Below are 10,817 nucleotides of genomic sequence, written 5' to 3'. Positions count from 1 at the left end.
TGACACGTGTAACTATCTGATTGAAAGATTAATTTAATAAATTAAATTAAAATAATGACTAAATTGATAGACTATATAAGTATTGAGGATCAAATATATAATTATACAAAATTTTTAATGGCCATGGTGGCTTGATTGAAAAAAATTCAAAAATAATGGTCAAAATTAAAAAAGGGCTATAGTTAGATGGTTAATGGTGTAGTTTACCCATATCTTTTCTACTTTTTAATGTTTTAATATAATTTACTTTTTCATTAATAAAAATTTTATTTATATTTTTTTGAAAATAAAATTACTGTCTAATTTTTATATTATTTTTTTAAAATTTTCACTTTAAAAAAATGCTTTAAATATTATTACTTTATATACTTATTATTAAAATGTTTTAATATATTTTAATGAAAATATTAATTATTGAATTATATTTATAGATATTTTAATAATATAATATTATTTTCTAATATTATAATAATATATTTAATTATATTATAATAATATTTTATTATATTTTATTTTTAATAATATATAATCATTAATTAATAAAATTAATATTATTTGTTAATTTCATAAAAATAATTTTATTAAATAATAGAGTATTTAAAATATATTTATCAATAATTTTAAAATGTAATATAATATTTTTATTTTAAAATAATAATAAAATTATTACTATTTAAATAAGTTATTAAAATGATATATTATTTTTAAATAAATTAATATAATTTATAATCATTTTATTTTAATAAAATATAGTAATATTTTTATTTTTATTTATAAAGTTATAGATATAATATTTTAGTAATATTATTGACGTAAATAATGTTAAATAAATTATTCTTTTAAAAAATTATTATTATTTTTCTAATAAATAATATTATTTATTATATTCAATATTTCTAATAAATAATGATATAATAACAAAAAAACCCATTAATATTTAACAACATTATCATTTTGATCTATATTCTTTGTTTGAAGCATTTTGATCCCTAATATTTTATTTTAGAGCAAAATACTCCTGATTGAATAGAAATCGTTGGTTAAGTAATGGTTAATGCTCCTTACTAATGTGGCATGTTCATGTGAACAAAAATACTAACGTGATATGTTCACATAGGATGTCACATTGGTAAAATTTTTAAAATTAATTAATTATATTTTTTATTTTTTAAAAGTTAATTATTAATAGATTAATCAATGCCACGTGGCATCATCTAGTTGGTTTCAAAGGAATGAAGTGAATAAATCACTAAGTGAGGGCAACGAGACTTGTTCTGAGGTCTTGGGAGTCAAAGGCTTAATGCCTAACCAATAACCACCTAGCCAACTTGCTTACATGTTATAAATTGACTAACAAATTTAAAGTATATTGTAATGGTAATTACTTGCATATATTTTCATAAATTATGGGTATTTTACTTCAAAATAAAATGTTGGGAGTAAAGTGTTTCAAAAAAGAATGATAGTCAAAATGGCAATGTTATCAAAGGTTAGAGGTTTTTTTTGTCATTATGTCTTAAATAATTTCTAAAAATATTTATGAACAAGTGAAAAGTGATTTACACGACATCATTCAAATACCGTATAATGATTTTCAGAAAATGTTAAATTAAAGGGCAAATAACATGTGTCACCAAACTATTATCACATTTTTTTATTTTAGTAAACTACATACCTAAACTAATTACTTTTGGTCCATTTTAGTATTTATTTTTCAAAATTATACCTAACGTTTGGTTTAAGTTTTATTTTGGCACCCCCACCGTTAAAAACATAACAATAATGTTGTTGTGTCAATATAAGGTAATGAAACGTGAAAAATAAAAATCTCACTTCGGCAGTTCTATTAATTTTTTTTCAAAATCTCACGTCACTATAAGGAATAAGGGTCAAAGTGAATATCCTTTCAAATGTTTGGGACTTTTTGTGTTAAAATGAAACGTTGGGAGCCAAAATGCTCAAAAAAATAGGGGCCAAAATGACCATTTCGATAAATATTAGGGACTAATTTTAATATTATGCATTTGAAAAAATAATTATGTCCCAAAACAGAATAAAAGTGATATGCAGGTATTAAATGTACAGTTTAAGGGCCTTGTTGCATTGATTGGGTTTGTGCATACGGATGTATATGGTGATTCAACCGTGATCCAGTTGATATGGGTCCTATAAAACTTAGCGGATGGATCGGATAGTTAGAGAGGCTTAATAGCTCTTATACGCATTTTGTTCTCCATTACTATTAGTTTCCTATTGCATGTTCTCTAAATGGTTTATTTGTCTAGGTTGATGTTCATCTACAGTCACAAATTGATGACCTTTCTGTTATCTAGAGTTACTCGTTGATAAGAAGAATGAAGTTTCTCATCATTGTCAGTTGTTATGGGTTTGGGTTTAGGGTTAGGATTCAATATTAGCGGCACACACCGCCCTTCCCTCGGTTCATCCTTAGTTAGCTTACTTGGCGAGAGAAGGGAATGGGATTAAATAAGATGAACTTTACTTGATAAACCCCTCGAGAGAGTTAAATTACATCACAAAAGAAGGGTAGACTTCTCTGCCTTCTTGGGTTTTATAGCATAAGAAAATGTATAAAAATCCATTTATTTCATACATAAATTTATCTTAAAATCTAGCCGATAGGCAACGAACACACCCCTCTGCCCTTCATAACATGCCTCCTCAACCCAGGGATGTGCACATTCTTATATAATCTTTCCAATCTATGTTTTCACATCAAATCCAAAGCTCAACTTCTCTTCTTCGACATTGTTTCCAGTAATCTCTTGGTGTTGCTGTTGTCAAACCTGTCAACCCATGATTTGAAGATTATATGCAACGTGAAATCCATGGTGGATTGAAGATTTGATGCAAAAAAAAATGACTTACCTTCCACCGTAGAACGTGTACGGTTCGTATATGTTGGCCAAGTACTTGCCTGCTCCACTGACTTCCTGCATACGGCTTCGAGCTTCTGCGGCAACTTCCGCTCCAGGACGCCAATGCTCCCAATCCGGTTCTATGCATAGCGTCTCTCCATAGGTGAGCCGAGAACTCCTCCATGGAACTGAACAGCTTCATCGATGGGACGTGGATCGGGGTGCCCTTCGAGTCGTGAAAAGGCCACGAATTGTAGTGCTCGTGGAGCATTCTGGCTAGATCTTGGAAAACCAGGATTTACTACTGATGATGCGACGTGGTAGACAATAATATCCGGTTTCGAGCTCATTCCGTGTCTTGCAATTGCTGCCAAGGTCGCATTCACAACCATATCGGCCGGAACCTATAAGGTTTTGCCATTGTTTTGATTCATCAGACACAATAATGCCAGAATTGATAAATATTAGACTACAACAACTTACAACATCAAGAACTCCATTGGGATCAACAAGGAAACCTGTTAGCTGCCCTTTCCCATAGCATAATACTACTGGATCCATCATCCTAATATATAAACAAAAGGGTACTCTAAATTTTTCCTTAGAAACCTTTGCATTACATTTTCATGTACATGAACTTAAACAGATACCTATTTCCTTCCATCCATCCAGGAAATGGTTCTTTGCAGGTGCTTTCGATGACACTCGGTCGAATTATCACCACCGGTATTTCTCCTCTCATGTTATTGATCATCATTTCTCCCATAGCCTTTGTGAACACGTACGTGTCTTGCCATCCGTGTTTTCTAGCCCTGATCGCGTGTTAATCATCGTGTCAATGCATAAAAGAAATGGAAAAGTTAAAGAAATCACAGAGGAGCAGATAAGAAATGATTTGTACATTACTCTTTCTAAGTTCTGAGTAAGGCTCTAAATGTTCATAACTATTCTGCACATTCTCAAACTTATGATTAAGAAGGGAAAGAGAATTGTCACCTTTCTAATCCCAATTCTTTCATTTTCCGAGCAATACGAACTCTTCTTCGATATCTAAATCGGGTATCAATCTCGGCGTGCTTTCAGAAATTGAATTTTCCTTGCAATGCAATCTCCCATGTCAAATGCCTTCTCCATAACACGTCCTTGTCTTTGGCCATTAACATATGCTGCACATGAAAAATATTCTGCTTATCTGCTTAGACAATATGTCCTTGGGTTCTATATACACCATAAAATATATATATATATATATATATATATATATATTTTGAGTACTTACCTGTTGAAACTTGCAGAAAGAGTTTAAGTTTCTTGCACTCTTGGCGAAACCCATGAGATGGCATGCACCTTTTGTATTTATGTCCTGGCAACATCATATCTGCAATTCAATGATCTTATCTCAACATTCCCAGAATCGTAAAGAAACGGATCGAAAACAGAGAAAGAAGCAAGACCTTTCATCAAAAGTTGTATTAGCGCGGAATTCACGATAATGTCGACTCTTTTGCGATCGATTCGGCTACATTGGCATCCAATCCAAGATCAGATTCACAAACATTTCCTACTACAGGGACCAGTTTGCTTAACATGAAACTTTGGTAACTATCCCCATATGTTTGTTGCAGACACTTGAAAAGATCTGCATTTATGATCTAAACAAAAGAAGAAAGGGAAAAAAAAAAACTAAAATTCGATTCAATAGCAAGAAAAAGGAAAAACCATTCAAGCATGCTATAAGCAAGAAAAAAACAGGCATAAAATACTTCATTTTTCAATCTTTCCATTGCTGCTCTTTGCTTTTAGCCTTCACCAACACAAATATCTTCCCAACATCAGGCACAGTTCGTAAAATCTTCTCAACAAGAACTGCAAATAATTAATAGAAGAAAAAATGTCGAAAATATTATATTAGCATATTCTTTTTTGGTAAAAATGCAAACATGGTGAGTCCAAAACCCTATAGGAAACAATATATAGAATAACTTTGACATAGACATGTCTACGTGCTAGGCAATTGTCACCCAATAGAATACAGTATTCGGATAGGTAGTTCGATCTCGAATAAGTCTAGGACTACTCGTATTCGACTCCGAGCTCGAGTTTGAAAGAAAAGAAAAACAAACCTTTGGCAAGAAATCCAGTCGAACCAGTAATGAAGAACTCCTTCCCCTAAGGAACTTAACAATGCCAATGCCCTCTTGCAAACTCACTAAGCTAGTTGATCCTCCATAAGGCACCAAATCTTAACTGCAATGTCAGCTTGAGTATTACCATTCGGATTAGGAGACACGATTAAGTTTCCAGCGTCCACAAGCGCCGCCCTACGATAGGTCGTTTTCGACCTTGTCTCACGGCCGAAGCTGTTTCATTGCTTTCCCGGTACCCCCTTGGCAATGCACGAGGTTACAACTGTTATTGTGTTGTGCTTCATGGGGTGGCATTTATGAAAAGGTTTGCTTGGTGGTGAAACAGAGAAGCAATTGAGGAACGAGGCCCCCATCGAAACAAAAAGGAGAGAAGTTGAGAGAAAGAAAAGTATGACGAAGAAGAATCAAGCATTTTTGGTAGTTCAAAAGAAATGGTTGGCTTAACAACATACACTAGTAAACTAACACTGCCCTATAATATAAGAAACAAGAAGAGAAAAAATTATAATTGAAAACTAGTGGGGTTTGGGAACATGAAAATGAGAATATTATAAACGAGGAAGGAGGAGTGGGGTGAATTTAAGGGAAGAATGAGATGAGAATTAGGTATAGTTTTTTTTTTCATGCAAAGGCTCCCTTTAGCCCATTTTCTTTCAAATAAATTCACACTTGTCATCAAGGAGCCTAACATGGCGGGACTTCTTTCATAACATTTGCTGTACTTTGGATTTTTATATTTTGCAAGGAAAGGGTGTGGGATGGAGATATGCGATTAATGAGTAGCCTAACCATATATGATCCCTATCTCCTTGCTTAAAATACCCATTTTTCCAATTAGGTCATTTAACAAGTTAATTTTTTTTAGAAACGGGTGGGTGATTTCAGTGTATCATATGTTCAGAATTTTTTGGTCAATTGATAATGAACGTACAAACATTTTAAGGAAGTAGCCGTTCAAACTCAGGACCTCTAGGGAGAATAGTACTCACTTTTACTACCAATGAACAAGGTAATATATGTTCAAAGACTCTCAATTATTGAAAATAAACGCTCATACTTTTGTATATGCGATGCTCGAACCCAAAACTTTAAGGAACAACAATAATCTCTTAACTATTAAAGTTTGGTTCATGCTAATAAACTTAAATTTAAATATTGAAAATTACTTTTTTTTAATTATTAACACATGTGCTTATGAGTTCGGTAAGGTTCATGCAATCCTACTTATAGTATGGATATTTTTTCAGCACTTTATTTAATTTTAATCAAATAAAAGTTCCAAATTTTACCAAACTTCATTTATATTATAATGAGTCATATATATATAGTCCCCCACTTAAATCAAGGGTTTTATAAAACCTTTTATATTATTTAATTAATTAATTTTATATTATAAATATAGAACTAATAATATTAAAATATATACTTAATCTCTCGATAAGTCCATTTAAGTACAAACTTTAAAAATTGTTTAAAATTAAAAGATAATTAAGTCGTAAAATAATCGTATAAAATCATAGTAATTTTTATAAGGTAAATTATAATAATGATTGACAGTATAGAAACCCAAAAAATGAAAACAACAAAATATGTATCTCCTATCTTTAATTTCTTTCCTTGGTACACATTTTTCCTTTTGTTTTTTTTTTTGGAGCAGTTGTAGGATATATAGATGTGCCTACGACGTCCACGTATGTTTTTATGGGTAAATTATGCATTTAATATATAACTATTAATTTTAATCTATTTTAGTACCTAAACTTTCATTTTTTTCAAAATCATACCTAACATTTAGTTTCATTTCATTTAGTACACGTCGCTAAAAACTTAATGTTTAGTACCTAAACTATCAGTTTTGGTTCATTTTAGTACCTAATCTTTTAAATTTGTTTTTCAAAATTTAACGTTAAATTTTGAACGGGATACTAAAATGAAACAAAAACTAACCTATAGGTCTGATTTTAAAAAAATTAAAAGTTTAGGTATTAAAGCGAACCAAAACTGATAGTTTAGGTACAAACTCATAATTTATCCTTTTTATCGTGTTTATAGATTATTGTATATATATAAAATATTATTATTAATTTTTATATATATTATTACTTATTATTTTTTATATAATATAATTATGTAATTGTTGTTCCTCTCTCATACTTTCTGAAAATTATATTTTTATTGTCATTTCTCTTTTTATCAAACTTTAAAATCTTTAGAGTTTCATATCCTTCGATTACCTACAATTGCTTAATATGATTATCGTTAGATCCACGTGATTTGCTAGAATCAAATTTATTATTTAACAACTATATATGCTTGTCATGTCAACCTACAAATAGTTATCATCACTCCAGAACTAACACCAACACTCAAGTCAACGCTGATGATATGTGGCTTAATACAAAAATAAGTACCTAAACTATACCTCAAAAAACATTTTAGTTCATAAAGATTTTTTCTATAAAAATAGGTGCTTAATGTTTTCTCAATTATGCTTTTAGGTGTCTACCATTTAATTTGTAATTTTTTAAAAATAAAAATATTATTTTTAATTAAAAATAAAAAAATTTAATTTATGTACAAAGAAACCCAACTGTTTACAAAAAAAAAATATAAGAAAACCCTAAACCAGACGCCAACCATCTCCGACCATCATCGTTAATGTCGAATGGTTGGGTTTTGATCGGAATTGCATAATGGTTCAAATGGTGGCAGAGGTGTGGTTTATGGACATCGGAAACAGCCAGAATGGAGGAAGAACTGCGACATTGGCTTAAAAATCGACGAACCTTTGAATGCTTCTCTACAGAAAATGGTGGCATGTTACGACGAAAGGTCAACTGGGGTTTGATCGGGGGTCGACGCCAATACTGGTGATGGTGGTGGTGATGGTCACTGTCGGTCGGTCGACCGACCAAGAAGGGGGAAGTGAGGAGAGGGGAGAAGGAACGGGGGAGGTTTGGGGTGTTTTTTTTTACAATTTTTTTATTTTTAAACAAATTCTCAAAACTACCATAACGTTACACGTGTCACTTAATGGATATATTTAACGACGGTTAACGTCCGGCTACCTAAAAGTATAACATTGGAAACATTATACATTTTTTGTAAAAAATTATTTATGCACTAAAACATTTTTCGATGCATAATTTGGGCACTTATTTTTGTATTAAGCCATGATATGTATATAAACCACCATGTAAAACTAGATGAGGGAATTTTTCTCTCTCTCTAGAACTATTCATCATCTTCTTCAACTCATATGCTCTCTACCTCCTTCATAGAATTATCATATTCGACTTTTTACCCAAATCAAAAGTGGTGAACCATCAAACACTACTACAACCTCATTCTTCGAATGCGCAAACACCTTTAAAGACTTGTTCATCCAAAATTTCTAGAAATAATCGTCTCTTTAACTTTGAAAATCGATTAGTTAGTGTTACGATAAACACATTTGAATGACCATAAAACGAATTATTATTAATAATATATATCAATTAAAATTTTCTAAATGTAATTTTATCGATTACTAAATTCGAATCACTTGATTTGCAAACTCATAAACTTCTTATTTTTTTTTGAGAAAGCAAACTCATAAACTGATTTAGAATTTCGAGAAAGCAAACTTAATGAAAAGTTTAATTTAGAATTTCAATCCTCGAGTTTCAATTCAACTGATTTAAATAATGGTAAACTACCCATTTAGTATCTAAACTGTTGAACCTATTTTAATATAATAAATTTAAGGGTAAAATGTTTTTGAACTAAATTTAATTTACTCAAAGTTTTCAAAAATAATTCAAAGTCCATAGAATTTGAATTTGAACACAAAACAATTTTTAGGGCAAGAAGTACTAATATTGTTCTTATATTATCAATACCACATGAATAGTACCGATACTATTTTTATAGTATCAATACCCAAGGTAAGGGAAGTATCGATACTCCCATGACAATACCGATACTGCCTATTGGTTTTAAATGTGTTCAAATTCCAGTGTGCAAAATTGGTACCGATACTATACAAGTATCGATACAGGTATCGATAATGTAAACCCTAGTATCGATACTCCAAGCCTGTCTAAAAACTGCTAGTTTTATTAGAGAAATATCGATACTCCCGAGTATGGTATTCCTTTGTCTGTGCAGTTTTATTTTGGAGAAATTAAGTCCCCAACGACTAGAAACGGTCACAAACACATTCCAATATATAAAAAAATGAGTTGAAGACACTTGAAGAAGGTTACAACACTTATCCAGCAATCCGCATCAAGAGAAAAACTTTTTCAATCTTATTTTTCCTTTTCTCTTGTACATAGAGTGTTTTTAGTGAGCTTAATTGTGTAAACACCTTCCTTTGAGCGGTTTCTTGTTTACATTTTCTTTATCCTTTTGTAAAAGGGGTTTGGTTCTAGTTTAGCCATTTAAAACTAGGGAGTTGTAAAATGTTACTCTTGAGCCTAGAAAGAGAAATAACAAATTAGTGAATTTGTTAGAAATCCTTAGTTCATGCACAACCCTAAGGAACTACACCTAATATTTTTCTAAATGTAATTTTATTGATTACTAAATTCGAATCACTTGATTTGCGAACTCATAAACTTCTTCTTCTTCTTTCGAGAAAGCAAACTCATAAACTTCGAATCAATGAAAAGTTTCCTTTAGAATTTCGATCCTCGAGTTTTAATTCAACTTATTTAAATAAGGGTAAACTACCCATTTAGTATCTAAAATGTTGAACCTATTTTAATATAACATGTTTAAGGGTAAAATGTTACTCTTGAGCCTAGAAAGAGAAAGAACAAATTAGTGAATTTGTTAGAAATCCTTAGTGTGGAGCCAAGGTAGTGGATGTAGACTTAATTCAAAAGTCGAACCACTCTAAATCAATATGCAAATTGTCTATCTGCTCTCTCCACACTCCCAAGTTTTTGTTTAGCCAATTCACTCCCTCTTGGAAATTTTTTCGATTGATCATTTGAGATTCATAAATCCCAACAATTGGTATTAGAACGGGTCACAAATCGATGGTTTGATAACCTTGTAAAGATCATTGAAGCTCTTTATCAATTCTCGAAGCAATCGAGAAGATAACTTCCACATCTGGAAAACACTACCTTGAGGACTCTCACTCCATCCATAGGCCTCCTTACTTCAATGGAGCAAATTACTCATATTGGAAGAAGGATATGATTTTGTTCATCCATGCCACCGACCTTGTGGTTTGGGATGCCATCGTCGACGGTTCTCCCGTTCCTCTAAGGAATTAAAAGGATTGGACAAGTGAAGATAGGAAGCTTGCCCAACTCAATGCTAAAGCTTATGCACATCCTCTTTGTGCTCTTGGCCTAGATGAATATAGTAGAGTATATTCACGCTCTAATGCTAAGAAGATTTGAGGCAAGTTGAAGGTGACCCATGAAGGAACAAGACAAGTGAAGAAGTCCAAGATTAACATTCTCACTCTTAACTATGAGAATTTCAAGATGAAACCCGATGAAGAAATTAAGACGATGTTCGATCGATTCACTTTACTCTTGAATGATTTGAAGAACTTTGGGAATGTATGTCCTAAAGAAGAGGTAGTGAGAAAGATACTTGCCTCATTGCCTACATCTTGGGAAGGCAAATTTAATGCCATTGAAGAATCCAATGTCTTGGAGTTTTGGACCCTTGATGAGCTCATTGGCTCATTACTCACTCATGAAGTGATGCTCCAAAGAAAGAATGAAGAATAATAAGAAAATAACGAGAAAAATAATGAGGTGGGAATCATCTTCAAATCCACCAA

General features: G+C 31.6%; 1 pseudogene; it reads right to left on the bottom strand.

The window, feature by feature from the left end:
* Positions 1-2,632: 2,632 nt before the first annotated feature.
* On the bottom strand, positions 2,633-7,845 carry LOC120181122 (annotated as a pseudogene).
* Positions 7,846-10,817: the final 2,972 nt, after the last annotated feature.

This window comes from Hibiscus syriacus, unplaced genomic scaffold, assembly GCF_006381635.1.
Source record: "Hibiscus syriacus cultivar Baekdansim isolate YM2019G1 unplaced genomic scaffold, ASM638163v2 tig00112508_pilon, whole genome shotgun sequence".
NCBI lineage: Eukaryota > Viridiplantae > Streptophyta > Magnoliopsida > Malvales > Malvaceae > Hibiscus > Hibiscus syriacus.
Note: the sequence above shows the minus strand (reverse complement) of the source record. Positions and strands in the feature narration are given on the sequence as shown.